Raw genomic sequence first — 21,996 nt, 5'->3', positions numbered from 1 at the left:
AACCTTTTATATGAAAAATATCAGAAAATCATCTTTAAAAAACACAAAGGGAGAGGATCGCTTCCAAGATGGCCGAATAGGAACAGTTCCGGCCTACAGATCCCAGTGAGATCGATGCAGAAGACAGGTGAAGTCTGCATTTCCAACTGAGGTACCTGGTTCATCTCACTGGGACAGGTTGGACAGTGGGTGCAGCCCATGGAGGGCAAACCTAAGCAGGGCGGGGTGTCACTTCACCCAGAAAGCGCTAGGGGTTGGGGGATTTTCCCTTCCTAGCCAAGGGAAGCCATGAGTGACTGTACCTGGAGGAGTGCTACACTCCTGCCCAAATACTGCACCTTTCCCACTGCCTTCACAAACTGCAGACCAGGGGATTCACTCCTGTGCCAGGCTCGGCTGATCCCAAGCCCATGGAGCCTTGCTTGCTGCTAGTGCAGCAGTCTGAGTTCGACCTGGGATGCGCGAGCTTGGGCGGGAGAAGGGACATCTGCTATTGCTGAGGCTAGAGTAGGTGGTTCTATACTCACAGTGTGAACCAAGTGGCAGGGAAGTTCGAACTGGGTGGAGCCCACCATGGCTCAACAAGGCCTACTGCCTCTCTAGATTCCACCTCTGGGGGCAGGGCATATCTAAACAGAAGATAGTAGACAGCTTCCTCAGACTTAAACCTCCCTGCCTAACAGCTCAGAGGAGACCAGTGGTTCTCCTAGCTCCAATAATGGACTGCCTCCTCAAGTGGGTCCCTGACCTTCATGTAGCTTGACTGGGAGGCATCTCCCAGTAGGGGCCAGCACGCACCTCATACAGGTGGTTGCCCCTCTGGGAGGAAGCTTCCAGAAGAAAGATCAGGCAGCAATATTTGCTGTTCTGCAGCCTCCGCTGGTGATACCAAGGCAAACAGGGCCTGTGGTGGACTTCCAGCAAACTCCAACAGATCTGCAGCTGAGGGGCCTGTCTGTTAGAAGGAAAACTAACAAACAGAAAGGAATAATATCAACATCAACAAAAAAGATATCCACAACAAAATCCCATCTGTAGGTCACCAACATCAAAGACCAAAGATATATAAAACAACAAAGATGGGGAGAAACCAGAGAAGAAAGACTGAAAATTCCAAAAACCTGAATGTTCTTCTCCTCCAAAGGAACACAACTCCTCACCAGCAAGGGAACAAAACTGGATGGAGAATGAGTTTGTCAAGTTGACAGAAGTAGGCTTCAGAAAGTCAGTAATAACAAATTTCTCCGAGCTAAAGGAGCATGTTCTAACTCATCACAAGGAAGCTAAAATCTTTGAAAAAAAAAAGTTAGACGAATGGCTAACTAGTGTACCCAGTGTAGAGAAGAGCTTAAATGACCTGATGGAGCTGAAAATAACAGTTCGAGAAGTTCACGAAGCATACGCAAGCTTCAATAGCCGATTCAACCAAATGGAAGAAATGATATCGGTGATTGAAGAATTGAATTAATGAAATAAAGTGAGAAGACAAAATTAGAGAAAAAAGAGTGAAAACCTCCAAGAAATATGGGACTATGACAAAATTTGATTGGTGTACCTGAAAGTGATGGGGAGTATGGAACCAAGTTAGAAAGCATTCTTCAGGATATTATCCAGAAGAAATTGTCCAACCTAGCAAGGCAGGTCAACATTCAAATTCAGGAAATACAGAGAATACCACAAAGATACTCCTCGAGAAGAGCAACCCCAAGATACATAATTGTCAGATTCACCAAGGTTGAAATGGAGGAAAAAATGTTAAGGGCAGTCAGAGAGAAAGGCTGGGTTACCCCAAATAGGAATCCCATCAGGCTAACAGTGAATATCTCTGCAGAAACCCTACAAGCCAGAATAGTATGGTGTGGGGGCAAGTATTCAACATTATTAAAAGAATTTTCAACCCTGAACCTCATACCCAGCCAAATTAGCTTAATAAGTGAAGGAGAAATAAAATCGGTTACAGACAAGCAAATGCTGAGAGATTTTGTCGCCACCAGGCCTGCCTTACAAGAGCTCCTGAAGGAACCACTAAACATGGAAAGGAACAACCAGTACCAGCCACTGCATAAAACGTTCAAATTGCAAAGACCATTGACAGTGTGAAGAAACGGCATCAATTAATGGGTGAAATAATCAGCTAGCATCATAATGAGAGGGTCAAATTCACACATAACAATATTTACCTTAAGTGTAAATGGGCTAAATGCCCCAAGTAAAAGATGCAGGCTGGCAAATTATAGAGAGTCAGGACCTATAGATGTGCTGTATTCAAGAGACCCATCTCACGTGCAAAGACATACATAGGCTCAAAATAAAGGGATGGAGGAAGATCTACTAAACAAATTGAAAGCAAAAAAAGCAGGGGTTGCAACTGTGGTCTCTGATAAAACAGACATTACACCAACAAAGATCAAAAGAGACAAAGAAAGAGTATCTAGGACTTGAACTCAGCTCTGGACCAAGCAGACCTAATAGACATCTACAAAATTCTCCACCTCAAATCAACAGAATATGCATTCTTCTCAGCACCACATTGTTCTGAATCTAAAATTGACCACATAATTGGAAGTAAAACACTCTTCAGGAAGTGTAAAAGAACAGAAATCACAACAAACTCTCTGTCAGACCACAGTGCAATCAAATTAGAACTCAGGATTAAGAATGTCAATCTAAACTGCACAACTACATGCAAATTGAACAAGTTGCTCCTGAATGACTACCAGGTAAATCAAGAAATGAAGACAGAAATAAAGATGTTCTTTGAAACCAATGAGAAAAAAGACGCAATCTATCAGAATCTCTGGGACACATTTAAAGCAGTGTGTAAAGGGAAATTTATACCACTAAATGACTACAAGAGAAAGCAAGGAGAGATCTAAAATCTACACCCTAACATGATAATTGAAAGAACTAGAAAGCAGAACTGAAGGAGACAGAGACAAAAAAAAAAAAAAAAAAAAAACAAAAAAATAAAACAAACAAACAAACAAAAAAAACCCCTTCAAAAAATCTTTGAATCCAGGAGCTAGATTTTTTAAATGATGACCAAAATAGATAGGCCAATAGCAAGATTAATAAAGAAGAAAATAAAGAAGAATCAAATAGACACAATAAAAATGATAAAAAGGATATCACCACTGATCCCACAGAAATACAAACTACCATCAGAAAATACTATAAACACCTCTTTGCAAATAAACTAGAAAATCTAGAAGAAATTAATAACTTCTTGGACACATACACTCTCTCAAGACTAAACCAGGAATAAGTTGACTCTCTGAATAGACCAATAACGGGTTCTGAAATTGAGGCAATAATTAATAGCTTACCAACCAAAAAACATCCAGGACCAGATGGATTTGCAGCTGAATTCTACCAGAGGTACAAAGAGAAACTGGTACCATTTCCTTCTGAAACTATTCCACTCAATAGAAAAAGAGGGATTCCTCCCTAACTCATTTTATGAGGCCAGCATCATCCTGATACCAAATCCTGGCAGAGACGAAACAACAACAACAAAAAGAATTTTAGGCTGATATCCCTGATGAACACATGTGGGAAAATCCCCAATAAAATACTGGTAAACTGAATCCAGCAGCACATCAAAAAGTTTATCCACCATGATCAAATTAGCTTCATACCTAGATTGCAAGGCTGATTCAATATACTCAAATCCATAAATGTAATTCATCATGTAAACAGAACCAATGACAAAACCAGATGATTATCTCAATGGATGCAGAAAAGGCCTTTGACAAAATTCAACAGCCTTTCATGCTAAAAACTCTCAATAAACTAGGTATCATTGGAACATATCTCAAAATAATAAGAGCTATTTATGACAAACCCACAGACAATATCGTACTGAATGAGCAGAAACTGGAAGCATTCCTTTTGAAAACTGGCACAAGACAAGGATGCCCTCTCTCACCACTGCTTTTCAACATAGTATTGGAAGTTCTGGCCAGGGCAATCAGGCAAGAGAAAACAATAAATGGTATTCAAACAGGAAGGGGGAAGTCAAATTGTCTCTGTTTGCAGATGATATGATTGTATTTTAGAAAACCCCATCCTCTCAGCCCCATCTCTCCTTAAGCTGATCAGCAGCATCAGCAAAGTCTCCAGATACAAAATCCATGTGCAAAAATCACAAGCATTTCTATTCACCAATAACAGACAGGGAGCCAAATCACGAGTGAACTCCCATTCACAATTGCTACTAAGAGAATAAAATACTTGGAAATACAACTTACAAGGGATGTGAAGGACCTCTTCAAGGAAAACTGCAAACCACTGCTCAAGGAAATAAGACAGGACATAAACTAATGGAAAAAATTTCCATGCTCAGGTATAGAAATAATCAATACCATGAAAATGGCCTTACTGCTCAAAGTAATCTATAGATTCAATGCTATCCTCATCAAGCTACCACTGACTTTCTTCACAGGATTGGAAAAAAAAAAAAAAAAAAAAAAAAAAAAAAGACTACTTTAAATTTCATATAGAACCAAAAGAGAGCCCGTATAGCCAAGACAATCCTGGGCAAGAAGAACAAAGCTGGAGGCATCACGCTGCCTGACTTCAAACTATACTACAAGGCTACAGTAACCAAAACAGCATGGTACTAGTTCCAAAAACACATATATAGACCAATGGAACAGAACAGAGGCCTCAGAAATAACACCACACATCTACCATCATCTAATCTTTGACATACATGACACAAACAAGCAATGGAGAAAAGATTCCTTTTTTAATAAATGGTGTTGGGAAAACTGGCTATCCATATGCAGAGAAATGAAACTGGACCCATTCCTTATATCTTTTACAAAAATCAACTCAAGATGGATCAAAGACTTAAATGTAAGACTTAGGACCATAAAAATTCTAGAAGAAAACCTGGGCAATCCCATTCAGGACATAGGCATGGGCAAAGACTTCATGTCTAAAACACCAAAGCCAATGGCAACAAAAAACAAAATTGACAAATGGGGTTTAATTAAACTAAAGAACTTCTGCACAACAAAATAAACTATCATCAGAGTGAACAGGTAACCTACAGATTGGGAGAAAATTTTTGAAATCTATTCATCTGACAAAGGGCTAATGTCCAGAATCTACCACGACTTAAATTTAGAGGGAAAAAGCAAACAATCCCATCGACAAATGGGCAAAGGATATGAACAGACACTTCTCAAAAGAAGACATTTATGCAGACAGGAAACATACGAAAAAATGCTCATCATCACTGGTCATTAGAGAAATGCAAATCAAAACCAAAATGAGATACTATCTCATGCCAGTCACAATGGTGATCATTATAAAGTCAGGAAAGAACAGATGCTGGAGAGGTTGTGGAAAAATATGAACGCTTTTACACTGTTGGTGAAGTGTAAATTAGTTCAACCATTGTGGAAGACAGTGTGGCAATTCCTCAAGGATCTAGAACTAGAAACACCATTTGACCCAGCAATCCCATTACTGGGCATATACCCAAAGGATTATAAATCATTCTGCAATAAAGACATATGCACATGTACGTTTATTGAAACACTATTCACAATAGCAAAGACTTGGAACCAACCCAAAAGTCCATCAATAATAGACTTGATTAAGAAAATGTGGCACACATACACTGTGGAAGACTATGCAGTCATAAAAAAGGATGAGTTCATGTCCTTTGTGGGGACACGGATGAAGCTGGAAACCATCATTCTCAGAAAACTATCAAAAGATCAGAAAACCAAACGCTGCATGTTCTCACTCATAAGTGGGAGTTGAACAATATGAACACAAGGACACAGGGAGGTGAACATCACACACCAGGGCCTATGGGGGATAGGGGGTTACGGGAGGGATAATATTAGGAGAAATACCTGGTGATGGGTTTACGGGTGCAACAAACCACCTTGGCACACGTATACCTATGTAACAAAACTGCATGTTCTGCACATGTAACCCAGAACTTAAAGTATAATAAAAAATAAAAATAAAAAATAAAGACACAAAGGATATAGCATTTTTGTAAAACCACATTTTCTAGAAGTTAAGGTCAAAAGTGATGGCTAGCTGACATTGCCTGTCTGTTTATTAAACTGTTTTTCTGGGTTTTTAAAATCTGTAGTAGATTGTTGAGGGTGAAGAAAGGCATAACTTAGCTTAAATAACGATAAGCATTATGTGCCACAAATTTCAGTAGATCGCTGACATGAGTTTGAGCCAATGACCTACAAATAATAATCATTAACTTGTAATAACAACTTCTGTTAGTGTAAAAATTTCAAATGTATTTAATACAATAGTAATGAAAACAAAGTCTTACAAATGCTTAATATATGTTACATACAATTCTAAGAAATGTATAGATATCAAATTATGTAATCCTTACAACAATCCTGTGAGACAGGTAGACTTTTCTGTCTCCATATTTTAGATGACAAAACTGAGCCACATAGTGGTTTACTAACTTGGCTAAAGACCACCCAGAAGGAAGCAGTGGTATTTTCACAAAATTCACAGACAGACTCTGGAACCAGACAACCTTTGTTTTCAAAAGATAAAATATCCGAGTGATAAAAGAAAGCATTGCCCCACAGTTTTAATATCAGTGGGATTTTTTTTGTCTTCTTAATGATACAAAATAACGCATTTTATTATGTTGAAATTAATGACATTTCGAGTTTGATGAAACACAATGTAATATATAATGTGTGTGATTATTTGATTAGTCATCATCTCTCTAGATTATAAACTCCACAACTCTATTGTTTAACATTCTAGAGTGTGTAACAATGCTCTTGACACATAAAGTGGGTAAGCTTCCTATCATGCAAAAATACAGATAAAGGTGGATTTCAAGTGATTATGCCTTTCAGAGCCAGTTGGTGTCCGAAGGTTATTCACCAGAGTCCCCTGACATGGGCACAGTGTGGGGCTTTTGCTCTGGGTATCTTGGAACATGTCACGTCCTGTGTTACTGGCATCAAAAGGGGATGCCACAAATTTAAAAAGCCAGTGCTTTTCGCCCCCATTCCCAGGTTTAAGTTACACCATCAGCCAGATTTTCCAATATTGTTTACTCGCAAAATCCTTCAGGCATTTCTAAATTTATATACTACTGGCATAACTGTTCAGTCAGGTTCTCCTGAAATTTTTGCTTTCTTGAGATATTTAAAATGTTTTCCTGCCTGCCCCTAGAGAATCTTTAATATCATTTCATTGGAATCCTTAAATCCTTCAGTAATTGTGTTTTATCTCTTTGATCTTTTTGACAGAATTCTGTACTTTATTGGTGTGTGTGTCCGTGTGTGTGTGTGTGTGTATATATATATATTACTTTCCTAGATGTCAGAATCACAACATATACATTACATTATATCTTAATTAGATTCTACATATTTTTTATGGCATGGTTTTGTCTGGCTCTATAATTGCAACCTTGAAGTCATGCTAAGGAATCGCACAGCATGAACTTGTTAAGGTTAAAGTTATAAGTTGTGAATATCACATACATAAAAATCAGTTAACTTTTAAGTATTACAGAATAGGTAAATACAAAAAAATCAACACTATTATACCAAATCTATCTTTAACTTGTTTCCTTAAGTTTCACTAGCCTAGGAGTAGGTAAAGAATTACACTGGCAGGCTGAGGTGGGCAGATCATGAGATCAAGAGATCGAGACCATCCTGGCCAACGTGATGAAACCTCTTCTCTACTAAAACTACAAAAATCAACTGGGTGTGGTGACACATGCCTGTAGTCTCAGCTACTCAGGAGGCTAAGGCAAGAGAATTTCTTGAACCCAGGAGGCGGAGGTTGCAGTGAGATGAGATCGCACCACTGCACTCCCGCCTGGCAACAGAGTGAGACTGTCTCAAAAAAAAAAAAAAAAAAGAATTACACTGGCAACTTACCCCTAGAGCAGATGGAAAAACGTTAACACTCCACAAAGCCCCCTGCCTGGTATTTCAGAGTGTCTCACATTTTCTTGCAAACAAGTCTGCTCCCATTGACAGCCACCACCACTGCTGCCATCTCCCCCTGGGCATTGGCACAACTCTACTCATTCTTACCTTCTCTATTTGGGCCTCTATCAATGTATTACTGCTTTACTGGGTATCTACTCATGGGTACTGGGTATTCCTATCATTAGCTACAGTCACTCTGCCAAGTGCCTCTGTTTGTGTACGAGTCTTAATGCCAAATGAACAAGGCAGTTTGGAGGGATTTGGGAGAGAACACTGTGCTATCCTCTGAGTTACACCATGTCAGAGCAAAGAGGAAGCCAGGCTATAAAAATTGCAGCGAAATTGCTTTTGCCTTTTTAACTTATTATCTGTATCTTCATAGTACTCATAGACACTGTGATGGAGGGCACATCAAAGTGGCTAATATTCCAGAATCACCAGCTTGTTAATGAGAAAACTGCCCATATGGAAGTGAGTCTAGCTCTTGTGGCTGGCACTCTCTTTTTTTTTTTTTTTTTGCTGTGGATAAGGGTGCTCCTGAAAATTCTTCAGCCACTTCTCTTAGGCCTACCTCACTCATTACTAGAATACCTTTTACTACTTAGGCTCAAGCTAGAAGTCTTGCTCATAATTTATAATTATAACATGAAAAATGCACAATGTTGGCTCACTTGTTGATGTGAAAAATATATCTCTTTTTTGTGCTTTAAATTTGAACTGGACAAAATCCTTTTAAAAGCAATTCTAAAATAATTTTAAAATGTTAACTTTGTATATCATTTATGCCTTTCTTTTTACCAGAAAATGTGGTTTTCCTTTGACTCAGATGCTGGTAGCAGCCTAGAAATTCTTTTAGTTAAAAGGTCTGTTTGTAGTTAATAGTATCACTCCACAGCGATAAAGACTGACATGGGCTCCTGTTTTGAGCACAGGCTTGTTGGCACGTGCTCGTGAGTTCTAATGACAGTTCTGGCACAGACTCTTAATGTGGCCTTAGACCATTCAGTTTTCCTCTTTGTGCTAAGCACTACGTATAAAACTGGGCTACTACATCTGAAAGGACTTTCTGAGAATTAATGACTTCCTATACAGGTTTAGCCACAGTACAGAAGAACAAACATGCTCAATGATACCATCTACTTTTTCTGTGAAATGGTAGTTTTCTGGAGTTAAAACAAGCAAAACCAAGCTCGAGCAGAAGAAATTTCCCTTATCTATTATAGGCATAATACTATTGGTATTTCTGTGCAATGCAAATGTTGTAGTCAGGCAGAGTCAGAGAGCAACAGTCAGAGGGGAAATGATTTCTGCCTTCTATATGGAACAGATTATTTATCATCTTTCCCAGATAGAGAATTCTTATTAAGTGAGCAATTTGTCTCCTTAGAACAGTGTATTGTTACTTTTCCTATTATTTGACATGAAATAATATGAAGGCTGATAGTTATTTATCCTCTGAGATAAGAACCAGATAAGCACCAGAATGAAGTTGTGCAACTATTGGCAATGAACTCTATGTGCCTATAGGCAATGATCAATTGGACACAAAATTTTCCAGGATTTTAAAGTAGATTTCCAGAAGTTCTCTAATTGTGTATAATAATATCTCATGGTTATTTTAAAGTAATTTATAGTTGCTTAGGAAAAAAAGACATATGCAACACAAGTAGAAAATAAGACATGGTTATACATATGTGTAGACATATATACACATACACACACACACAAATACAAAGTATTATGGGAGCTACAAGCAACAAAATATTATTTTTGCCAGAGTTTCCAGGTAAGGGACTTTTACGGAAGTGAGTAGTTTTAAAATGATTTTAAAAGTCTGAAATGATTGATAAAATTTTAATATTCAAATATTGAAAACTGTTTTTCAAAGTGAGACAAGAAGGTGGGGTGGGGGGAATCTGGAGAAGAGAGGAAGGAAAGAATTTCACTGAGATGGAGACCCTTCTGGAGAGGCCAACTAGCTATCTATAAAGACTCCCAAAGGACTACTTCCTGGGCAAATTTACTTGGGTTTCTGATATGGATCTCCATATTGAATATCCAGATATCATGATGTATGTGAGAATCAAAATGTCTTTCAGAATAGATTCAGATGATTCAATCCCAGGGACTGATAAAAAACAAAATGACAATTTATTAATGAAAAATATAAATGAGAAATATAAAAATCACATAACAGATATATTGAAAGATCAGAACATTCTGTACTTAGTGGCAAATCTATGTCACAAGCCAAATCATGGTCAAAAAGTTGCTTAATTAAAATGTAGTCATGGAGTTTGGAGGCACTCTCTTAATTCAGTGTCATTCATAGTAGTCCAAAGGAATGATGATCTTACCAATGTGGCTATAATACTGAAGTCCTTGGAGAAGATTTTGAGGGTCACGTGTGGCATTCTTAGACAATGGTTGACAGTGACAGCTTATGAAATTTGTTTTGCTGATTATTTTTCTTTTGTTGTTTGTATTTTTCTGAAAGACGTTTTGTCTTTAGTTATATTAATCTTTTTGTCAAGATATAGATATAGGCCTTGGATCTTCCTACTCCTTTGATATATTGCTTTTATACTTTGTCATTTGGAATGAAATTATTTTCTTTTTTTCTCCTTTGCATTTATTCACCCTCAGAGTACTTTATACAATATGGGCTCAACACATGTCTTTTGAGCAAAGGTGAGCTTACTATTGTTTTTGTTTTGCAGGTACTAGAACACTTCAATCAATTCAACTTACTATATTTTCACCATTACTTTCTAACACACAGCTGCTGACAGTCTGTGCTCTAAAATAATTTCTAAATACTTAAAAATATAACAAAAAGATAAAATGTTTATCTGTTTATACATGTATAAAGTATGCATTCTACTTGCATTTTCAACATGTTATAGATCCAAGATTTTTTCCGAGAGTGGGGCGGCAGGCTGGCTTCAGGGTGGTAGAGGCTGATTTAAAGGAGACAAGATGGGCTTAATCCTAAAAACCTCAAGAAAGCTGGACATTTATGCTCCTTTCATTTGGCAAGATAGTAAAATTCTTCATTTCATATCTGGACTTTAATTGTTTCCTCTTTAATGGTCTATTCTTTCCTCCTGGCATTTTCTTATACTGACAGGGCCCTCAACTGCTTTCCTACCATGGGTTATCCAAAAACATGACATAAGCTCTGCTCAGGGATGGTTATGGTAAGCTCAAGTGTCCATATGAGTGGCATCTACTTGTCCCTTCCAGGCAGAAATCTGCTGCCATGTCTTTGTCTTCACACAGGAAATAATTTAATAGTTCAGTCACTTCATTGCTATTCTCCTGACCAGATGGCTAGGTTGTTGGCATAGGCCCATAAGTAAGTGGCAGTATAGCAAGATATGGTGGTAGGACTGGCCTGCATGGCCATTGCTGCTGCATGTAGATTTGATCCATTGGGCAAAATAATATGTTCAGTCTGAGTCAAAAGATGGCCATCACCTGGCTGGATGGTAGCCACAGTCCAGTGGATTCCACCTGCTTGTTATTTGTCAGAGTTGTCAGTAATCCATGCCATATTGTAAGAAGGCTCCTCTCTAAGTCTTGAGGTCCCTACAAGTTGCTTGGTCCCTTCTGGTAAGCTAGCCAGTTGTTCATGGAGCCTACGGGTCCCGAGGCATCCTTGCCAGGCCGAATCTTGCATGTACCCTTTCCACTTGATAACTGAACTCAGTTGAGCATGTTGAATTTTACCAGGGAGTTGTGAGCATCCAAGAGAGAATGGGAAATGCATGTTGCAGTGTCACGTGTGGCACTCCAGCTGTAAAGAACTCAGTCTCCACTACTTTCCAAAAGCACTCAAGGAGTTACCATTTAAAGGAGTTGTATCTGATGGATACCTTAGGCAACCTGTGAGTTCAAAATCCAAGAGATTGGTACACCCCACTAACAGTTTTCTGTTGCCACAAATTCCAGTCAGCATGTGTGAAGGTTGCAGACACCTGTAATTCCATCAGACTAGCTGGCATTAAAAGTTTTAAAGGTAGTATAATGGCCATGTCTTATCAAATGTTTTTCCAGCATGCTGTTGCAAAGGATCTCACTTAAAGTTGGTGGCTTTGTTGGTCACTTGAACTAAGGAGGCCTAAAGAACACTTCTGTAAAATAAACACTATATCCAGTACTCAAAGAGACATACAGCCTGTTGGGCCTCCTTTTTATTCATGGGTATCACCAGGAATAATAATTTTTTCTTGATGGTATCTGGAATACTTCTTTGGCTTCCCACCCCAGAAGCCTAGCGTTCAGTCCATTGTTAGTCTCCATGCCCTGAAGGTCCTTTGACCAACCAAACTGCCTGGTACACTGTAGCAAGGTTGATTGTAAACTTTTTATGTGTACCAAGTTCTAAATTAACAAATTAGTGTCCATTTCTCCACTCAGCACGCAGTACTACTTGTGTTGAATAATCTGTTGGGACTTGGATAGCTAAGGTTGCAGGCAGGAGGGGATATGCCCCTTTATTGTGGCTGAAATCCTTAGCTTTGATGGGCATGCCCCTTCGAGCAGCAGTGATATTCTGTGCCACAAGCCGCCAAAATGTCAATACCTATAATTCCCTCAGAGAAGTCTGAATTGCCCTCTTTCTCCCTTCTATCTTGACCAAAGTTTAGGACCACTGGCCTCCATGAGCGTCCAGAGACCTTGTCTTCTCCCTTAAACTGCTCCGTTCATCATTTGGATCTGCAATGTCCCTTGATCAAAGAAATACATCATCCAGGCTGCATAGGGCTTCTCTGGCCTTTCTTCTTTTCTGTTCTTGAAACAGTGAGCCCTCCTCTCTGAAAAGACCTGCAATACTTGCGTTGGCTCCTTCTCAAACACCCCAGTCTATCTGAATACCGACTTCCCGAGGTCTGTGATCCGAGGAATGAGCAGCCGCATAAGTGGCCAACATCAGGGACTCTTGTGCCACTGTGCATTGTCAGGCTGACATCTTCTCCCTGGACCAGGTGTACTAAAGGGTATGGCCCTTCCTGTTTTGCCAATAAGAGTCATGGTCTGTCAGAGGTCACCCTGCTCTCAGTGCCAATTTTGTTCACTGTGTACTGGCTATCCACATGACACTCCAGTGAGATAGAACACCTACACACAATTTACAGGAAGTGGATTTGTTATATACAGATGAGTAACAAGGGGCCAGAAGCATAGGATTTATTAAAAGCCAGTCCTTCAAGGCTCAGATATGCTGCCTGGGGTGGGTGGAGTATTGTCTATATATGCCCCATTTGCACCACAGGTGAGGGATCGCAGAAAGCAGCCTTCTCTGGATTTTATGTCATGGAGCAACAGAAAACTCTGACGTAAACCATTGAAATACATCTTATTTCTAGAAGAGACTGGAACAGAACCTGAGCTTTTCTGGTCAGCCACTCCCTGTCTCAGGATGTAGCATATTCAGAACTAGAAGCAAGAAAGTGGGGAGAATTGGGTCTGTCCAAGGGCACTTGGAGAACGGTCCTGCATGAGTGGTGAGCAGGGGATTAAAACATGACAAACAGTCCAAAGAGTCTGAGCTATGACATTACGGACATGTATTTATTTTTTCTAGCTATGAAGTGGTTCCAGGTCTTATGCAGATGTATTCTGTTTATCACTTAGAAGAACTCATTAAATTTCTAGTCACATAAAGAAATGAGAGAGAGAGAGAGAGAAAGGTAGGAAAGGAAGACAGAAGATGGGAGGGAGAGAGAGAGAATGAATTTGAGAGATTTGCACTCTAAATTAAATACCGTACTAATCATATTCCAAAGAATACAATTTTTAATTATTTTGTAAAAAAGATATATTGATGTCTCAGATTAAATTACTACAGAGCCCAAGTTATACCCACTATGTTGTGAGTCAAATCTAGTAACTTTGTAACTAAACTTTCTTGAACTGGGTTCAAGATAGACCTAGCTTATTTCAAAACTCCATGTTGCCAATATAATATAATTTTATTATCTAATCGCTCCAACTTATTCTGATAGAAAGAAATGCCTATTATTTTAATTTTCATCTTTATGGATTTTCTTTAAAGAATTTCAACAAAGATCTTATGATATGGTTGAAAATCTGCTTATGCATGTATACATTTCCTATAGGCAATCATAAAATATTTTAATGATATATCTGTGTTCTTTATTTTATGGCAGGTGTTCCTTGGTAATAGAAACTATAGAAATGTGATCTTTTATTCAGGCCCTGATTTACCAACAGCTTGATTTTCTCCTAGCATCTTGTATTATTTCACTGGAGGGCAAATGTAACAGGAAGTTCATTTTGGGATATTGTTTTGTACATAGATTAACATTTAAAGCTGTTTTCATTATTAATGTACTTAGAATGCACTTCCTCCTTTAGGAATTGTATTTTTTCCTCTATATAAGCTTATCATTGCGTTATTAGAGAGAAGTAGTATGCTGTAATGGCTTTCTTGGGAAACGAATATTTGCATCAGGGCTGGAGAGACAAAATCATTACACCTGACAAATAGCTTAACTTTGAGGCTTTTATGCAAGCATATTTCATATTATTTTCTCTACTTGTATAAAAGAAAACAAAACAGATTAAAATATTGGAGAAATTGAACTTCCATTTTAAATTTATTTGTTTGAGTATTATTTAGTCGATAAGATTTACAACATCAACTGTGGGTTCTTATAACTTCTTTAGTTTCATAATATTAATTTCTTGTGTATGCAGATTGGTTGTTTAGTTGCTAAGTAATCAATATAGTTGAAAATCATACATATTTAGTACCTATGATGTGTAAGACACAGATAGAAAAATAAAAGTGAAAGATAATTCATTGTATAACTAAGGCTCGTGATATAACGAAGGAAATAAATAAAGACAGTGGACCTCAGTTAATATTATAAACTTAGCTGAGATAGTTTTACTTCCAAGGAATAAGAAACTTAAATGTCAGCTGAAGAGACAGTTTTACTTCCAAGGAATAAGAAACTTAAATGTCAGCTGAACAAGGATGCATTTCTAAAGCTTGATTCTACTCCAGCAGAATCAAACATGAAACACTCTCTCAAAGGCCTATAGAACCCAGGGTCTGCGGTATTCCTATGAAATAAATAGCTGCTGAGGATAAGCTCATGATTAAAAATTATAAAACAATAAGGAAAAAGCACATTAAGAGAAAGAGGCACAATTTCATAATATATGACTAAAATTACTTTCTAATAGAGAAAATACTGAACCTTCAGATTGAATAATCATCTCGAATCCCAAACAAGGAAAATAAAACCAAAGTCCATGACTGAATATCTTCAGAATATCAACGTTGAAGATACAAACACACACACACACACACACACACACACGTATATATGTAAACACGGAGTTTCTAAAAAGAAAAGTCTCTGATTGACTGCAAGCTTATCATGAGCAACAGAGGCCAGAATTATCTGAAGATGTAATGAATCAACCAATAATTCTATAATAAACTAAACTTTTATTGAAAGGAAGAGTGAATTTTCAGGTTTACAAAGACTAATGTATTCATTAGTCTCACAGATTATCACTGAATAAACAACTTAAAGTATGTCCATCAGCAAGAAGAAAATTAAAAACAGAAGAAACAATGGGTATACAAAAAGCAAATGCAAGCAAGTAATATACATGTATATTACATACACATATATAGATATAAATATATGTGAATATTATAGTATATATATGCACACATATATTTAAATGTTCATGGCTTTTAAGTTCATGTAAAGCACATATGGAATTTCAAATAAGTAAAATCTTTGGTAAGCCTAATTTTGACTGTTATTTTTATTAATAGTAGCAGTAGTATTATTACAAATAATTTTATGCCAAAAGTAAGTGGATCTAAATTAATAAGAAAGAATTGTACCTGACACATGTAGGATATGCAATAAAAATTTCATTAACAAATGAATGAGCTTCATTGAATGAATTCCATTGGAACTCCCATGGAATAGTATCTGAATCCACAATACATTCAAGGTATTCAATGCATGTTCTTCCCCAGCATTGGAAGATTGTTTTGTCTTAAGCTTCTGAGCCTTGACTATCCTTTCTCTTGAAAGAGTTCTTTCCATGGAAGGCATCACATACCATGGCTTAGGACCTGATTTAGACACTCTACTCATGTCTAGGCATGTCCAATCATAGGGCCAACAGAATTTAGGCTGAAGTTAGATTCTATTTATCTAGCTGAGGTAGACCCAAAAAAGTTAATTGTGATTTTTCTTACACCTCTTTTTGAAAATTTTCCCTTAAAATTGCTTCAGAGGACTTGTAACTTGACAGTCTGGTTCACTTAGAACCCGTGTAAAGAAATGCATATTACATACTGGTGGTATACTGGACAGGTGCGTCAAATTGTTCCTCCTCCTTACCACTGGAGGAGAAAGCTTCCTTTTATTTCATTTTATTTATTTATTTGCTTAAGACAGGGTCTCATTCTATCACCAGGCTGGAGTGCAGTGGTGTGATCATAGCTCACCACAGCCTCAACCTCTCGTGCTCTGTTGATCCTCCCACCTCAGCCTCCAGACTACATAAGACTATGCTCAGTTGATCCTTCCACTTCAGCCTCTAGAGTAGCTAGGACTACAGGCGTACACCACCATGTCTGGCTACTTTTTATATTTTTTATAGAGATGGGATTTTGCTGTGTTCCCCAGATTGGCCTCCAACTCCAGAGCTCAAGCAATCCTTCCACCTCAGCCTCCCAAAGTGCTGAGATTACAGGTGTGAGCCATGGCAGCTGGTCTTTTGCTTTGCTTGGAAAGTTAAAGGATTATTTTGAATTAGATAAGATAAAGCTGAAAGTCTGAGCAAGTTCTGAAAGCTTCATCTTGTAAAAGAAATTCTGTTAGTGAACATACTGGCTAAAGTTAAAGGGGTGTTATTCAGTTTTTTCATAGATTGAACACTGGAATAAAAGCACAACAGGGTTTTCTTAGAGCATTGATCTATTCTTTAACCAAAAATTTAAAAGGGTTATACAAAGTTTATGAGAATCTTATCTTATGGTCAAACTGATTAAGATTGAATAAATTTGTCAACAAGATTTTATCAAGAATTGGGTTTGACATTAATAGTACACTCATGCAAAGGTGAAATTTGGCTTTCTCTCTTGAACAAGATTTTCTAGTAATATTAAAAAAGAGAGAGACTTTCATTTGCCTTTTAAATAAGCAACAGGAAAAGAAGCGAGGAAAGAAGAGACAACCTGGAAAGCTAATTCCTCCCTGTATCAATGAGTAAAGCTTTTTGCCCTTTTAAAATATTTTGAGTTATCATTTTCACTAAGTAAATGACTTATGGTGACCTAAGATTCTACTTTATAACATCAAGTGTTTAAACCTTTCATATTTCACAAGCTTTCCAAAATCTAATTCAAAATTAAGTCTTTTTCTGACTTGATAATTCCTGTTAGATATATCTCCTAAAGTATAAAAAGAGACATACATTTGGTTTATTTTGTATTAAAATTATACAGGAAGGATTGTCAAGTATCAAATGGTGTTTGGCTTTCCTTGGACTGTATTTGTATAAATGCACTATTAGTGCATGTTCCAGAATTATGAGAAACTCCTGTAACTCTGACATGACTTATGGCACATTATCAGTAATAATGATAACTATTATGCCAAAGTATTGTGTGCCACAGAGGTAACCAAATTTTCTTGTTAATTGTATCTTTGACGGTGGCTTTCCTAAGACATTTTGTCATCCACAGACAATTGTCTTGTTTTGATTCTCTTCAAAAGTCAGTTTATAATCAGCTATAGAACTCTGATGAATATATTTAAATGTAAGTAAATTTGGAAAGTGTGCCATTAAAATGAAGAGGGAAAAACTTTCAAGACTCTCTTGGACAATTAACACGTTCATAAATATCAAGCAAAACAGGAATTAATTGCATAGACTGAACTAATAAAATACCAAAATAATATTTTTATTACCTTTGCTAGAAATGAAGTAACAAAACAAACAAAGTTTGCAGATATAGGGTTTTGCTGTGTTCTCTAGGCTGTTCTCCAACTCTTGAACTCAAGCAATCCTCCCACCTCAGCTTCCCAAAGTGCTGGGATTACAGGTGTAATCCTGTAGACAAAACAGCAGTTGACCTGCTTTGTTTTTCAGAATTTAGAAAACTCTTATTTTGAGGTTTTCAACAGCTTTTAGCAATTGGTAAAGTATACACCTGTAAACAAAATTGCTAACTAATTTCTCCAAAATCTGGAAACTATTTGTATTTTTAACCTATAGCAATATAGTTATTTGCATAAGTCAAATAAGAATCTGTTTTCTTTTGCAAGAGGACACAATTGGAAAAACTGGTAATTTTTTACCAAGGCTTTGATTGGAATGGCATGCTTTCAAATATAAACAAATGGCTTTAAAGAATCAAACTTGACTTAAAGATCCAATGAAAGACCCTTGGGAAAACTGGCCTCATACCTTGTCTACATGTCCCCTGTGCATAATTCCTGACCTGTGGTAAGTAAAGAATGTTACTTTCTGACAGGCCTGGGAAGCCCAAGTTATCTTGTGCAGCAAAAGGAGACAATTTCACTCAATTTATACAGGTATTTTCAGGCACAAAACTATAATGAGCTTATAGCTTTAAAATGTCTAATAGAAAATTCCATACGGAAAAAAGTTCTAATAAAGGCAATTTTTTAAAGCCTATGTGGCAAATAATTGTTCTTGATGCATTTTATGCAAATAATCAGGCCAAGTATAATAATACTAAAACTTGTTTTGCAAACAAATCAGAACTACTGTCATTTGTTTTTAATAAAAATGAGGATGAGAGAAAAATTGTTTCAAAAATTATGTTACACCTGTTAGTGACCCCATCTCAGCTTTGTTCTAACAATGTCCATGTCATGGAAAACATTACTGAGTTTAGTTGAGATAATTTTACTTATATTACTTTACTGTTGTGGAATATATTGCTATTGTGCTCTGTGTAAAAATGCAAGATAAACTTACTCAATGCTTTCTTAAATTGAACACTTATTTTATAGATACCACCTTTTGGCAGGATTCAGAGTTATGAATGGACCCCACTATACTGATGCTTTCTGACTAAACTACTCTCTATCCTGAATACAAGAGACCTTACAAGTTATGCAGGAATATCATTACCCCTATTCAGTCTGACTAAGTTACAGAAGATGGATCTTCATCCCACTATAACCCTTACAAATATAGGTAGCCTTGTAAAAGGGATGGGGGATATATGTCAGATGCATTTGAACCAGTGACTCCATCTTGAACAGGAGCTGTGTAAAATGAGGCTGAGACCTGCTGGGAAGCATTCCCAGAAGGTTAAGTATTCTTAGTCACAGGATGAAATAGGAAGTCAGCACAAGATACGGGTCACAAAGACTCTGCTGATGAAACAGGAGCAGTAAAGAAGCCAGCCAAAACTCACCAAAACCAAGATGGTGATGAAAGTGACCTCTGGCCATCCTCACTGCTTATTATATGTTAATTATAATGCATTAGCATGCTAAACGACACTCTCACCCATGCCATGACAGTTTATAAATGCCATGAGAATGTATGAAAGTTACACTATATGATCTGAAAGGGAGAAGGACACTAAGTTCTGGGAATTCTCCACCCCTTTCTTGAAAAACTCATGAATCCACCCCTTGTTTAGCATATAAATCAAGAAATAACTATAAGTTATTTAGAATAGTCATTCATTTATTCCTTTACTTTCTTAATAAACTTGCTTTTACTTTAAAAAAAAAGAGATAATCTTGCATTTGTGTGTTTGTTGTATTTTTATTTTGTTTTGTTTTTCTTGTTTCTTTACTCACTTTTTTTTTTTTTTATTTGTTCCTTTGTGGGAAGGGGACACAAACCATCATTTTTTTCTTTGCTATTTCTGTGACTTTGCTCCTAATCCTTTAAGGTGATTGTAACAACTAGTTTGTTACAGAAGGATGAGGATACTACTTCGTTTAAATTATCTTTCTTGCGGATAACTCACAAATACTCTATTTCTATTTCAAAATGAAAGGAATCCAACTGAATGTTAATATCTGATTTATTTTTACTTTAATAAAATTTTTCCATGAAAGTATATTATCAATGGCAGCTTTTCTCCATCTTCCCACCTGAAAGTTTGATCTGTGGAGCAATTGTACCAGAATAACTTGAGATTCTGGATGCTGAACTGTGTTACAGATTTTGTGAGTCACTAACTCTAGATATTAGACCTCAAAATTTAGTAATATTCCTAAGTTTTTCTTTATTATGCTAAACTTGGGAATTATTGATCCATGGGCATCTTACTATGACAAGATATTAAACACATTTTTTTTTTAGTTTCTTAAAAATTTGCATCGTGGTTTACAAACATCCCATTGCTTTCACTTTAAAGTATTTAAAAATGTATTTAGTTGATAAATATATATAGTTGATGAAGGAATCTACACATTAAAATATAAGTTTTCTTTTTCTTTTAACATTTATACTTCTTAAGTTTTGAATGCCGAATATACCATTCTCTAATTTATATATTGGATACAAGCTGTATAGATTTCATGATATATATTTACTTCAGCAATATGAAAATAGTCATATTTTGTGAAACAACATTTCTCATCAAAATGTTGCTAGTTTGATTTTTACTCAGTAGAAATATGTAGTATATAAATTTATATTCACATATCTATGATATACATATGCATCTGTCTATCTATCTATCTATCTATCTATCTATCTATCTATCTATCTATTCATTTATCTATATATCTTACCTAAAAAACAAGCAATCTTTTATTGTTTCCTAAGAGCTAATAAAAATCAGAACAAGCTGCCCTAAACTTTCTGTATTTCCCATATATGGGCGGGTGGGTGTGTGTGCGTGTGTGTGTGTGTGTGTGAGACACTGTGTTGTATTGTTTTAGGCTACCAAACGTATTTCCTGGGGAACACTACATTGGTAGACATTCATCATTATTTATTGTAGAATATTCAACGTATCCATCAAACACATTATGTTTTTGCTTTGATGGCATAGACAGATTCCAAAAATAATATTCCCGTATTTATCTTCATCTTGAGAAAATACTGCAAGTCCATATTCCTTATCCCATCTATACTACGTAGCAGCATGTAAAATATTCCTTTGATTTCTTTGGATGTCTATATATGTCACATATTTTGATATATTGATCTAATATCCCTTTCTTTTCTCATAAACATATAGTTTGGGAGATTTTGATAAACGCATCTGATTTTTCTATTTAATGAATTTCGCTTAGCTCCTTTCAATATAAGGCTAACATCACTGGAATGCTCCCTCTTTTCAGCCAGTCACTGATATTAATATTAAAATTACCAAATGATAGACATAGAATTATAAAAACAAAAGCCACTCTGTGAGAATGTACTGTATGTGCAAAAATATTTAGCATTCTTAATAAAATTAATGGACACTGGGCATACTCTATATAGTAGACATATTAGTAGTATGCACATTGAAATGCCTTCAGACAACTTGTGACTTGCCAATATAATTCACATAGTAGAATTTATGTTGTGCTACTTGGGTTAAATTACTTGGGAGAGCATAGGGTATACCAAGTCATGGGAATGCCAGATAGATAAAAATGCCGTTAATATTTTTTAACTACCTGAGAGCTATATTAGAGACTAGGTTTTCTACCTAAAAAGCAAGCAATCTTTTCTCCTGAGAGTTGTAAAAACCTGACCACAAACTGCCCCAAACCATCCAGCTATTATTTCCCCCACTTTTTTTTTTTCCCACAGAGGCAGAAAGGTTCATCAGCTCCCATGGCTTACAGGAAGAGATAATAGGTTTCATGATGGTCTCTGTCACATCACTAGTATTCTTCATTTCTGAGTGGTAGAAAGTTTTTTTTTTTTTTTTTTTTTTCTCAGCTACAAGAATATTAACCTTCAAATAGTGTTATTATATACTATAATTGATTGTATAATATTTCATTATATTTGTTATATA

The sequence above is a fragment of the Piliocolobus tephrosceles genome, chromosome 3 (genome assembly GCF_002776525.5).
Source record: "Piliocolobus tephrosceles isolate RC106 chromosome 3, ASM277652v3, whole genome shotgun sequence".
NCBI lineage: Eukaryota > Metazoa > Chordata > Mammalia > Primates > Cercopithecidae > Piliocolobus > Piliocolobus tephrosceles.
This window is presented reverse-complemented; position numbering follows the sequence as displayed.